Source organism: Bubalus bubalis, chromosome 14, assembly GCF_019923935.1.
Source record: "Bubalus bubalis isolate 160015118507 breed Murrah chromosome 14, NDDB_SH_1, whole genome shotgun sequence".
NCBI lineage: Eukaryota > Metazoa > Chordata > Mammalia > Artiodactyla > Bovidae > Bubalus > Bubalus bubalis.
Genome location: NC_059170.1, coordinates 61,243,807 through 61,244,537, shown reverse-complemented (window position 1 = coordinate 61,244,537; position 731 = coordinate 61,243,807). Strand labels below are relative to the sequence as shown.

General features: G+C 40.2%; 1 non-coding gene across 1 annotated transcript; it reads right to left on the bottom strand.

Moving 5' to 3' along the window:
• Positions 1-260: 260 nt before the first annotated feature.
• TRNAG-CCC lies at positions 261-334 on the bottom strand. The gene has a single exon. It is a non-coding gene; the product is annotated as a tRNA-Gly (tRNA).
• Between the last annotated feature and the right edge of the window lie 397 nt (positions 335-731).

Sequence of the window (731 nt, the reverse complement as noted above, 5' to 3'; positions counted from 1 at the left end):
ACTTAAAAAGGGACTCAACATACTTTTTGGTCATAATTACAGTCTCGAATGCACAGAAGTTTGGTTTTATAAATGGGACCAAATATTAAATCCTACACTTGAAATGTTGAGATTTGCTAGATTTCTCTTTTTTACTATTTGTTAATTTATTTGGTTGCTCTGAGTCTTAGCTGTGGCACACGGGATCTTCGATCTTCATTCTGATATGGATTTTTTCATTGGCAGCATTCAAACTCTTAGTTGCAGCATGTGGGATATAGTTCCCTGACCAGGGATTGAACCCTGGGCCCCCTGCATTGGGAGTGCAGAATCCTAGCCACTGGACCACTAGGGAAGTCCCTACATTTATAAACAAAATAAATATATAACTTGACCTTAAGAGAAAGAATTTGATTTTTTTGATATTGCCTAAATGAATGACTGTTTCAAAAAAATCAGAGTAAACACCCAAATGCACTCCTTGTGGACACAACTATCCTTAGAGACACCAAAAATTTCTTCTTTAACACCAGGACAGTACTAAGCAAAAAACTAAGGGATCCCTTGCTCTTGTAACCCTTATAGTCTATCAGGGTAGAGCAGACAGTAATGAGGCAATAGTGGATGTAAAAGGGATACGCAAAAGTAGGGTTGTGGACTTCCCTGGTGGTCCAGAGGTCAACACTCCATACTCCCAATGCAGGGGACCCAGGTTCGATCCCTAGTCAAGGGAACTAGACCACACATGCCAC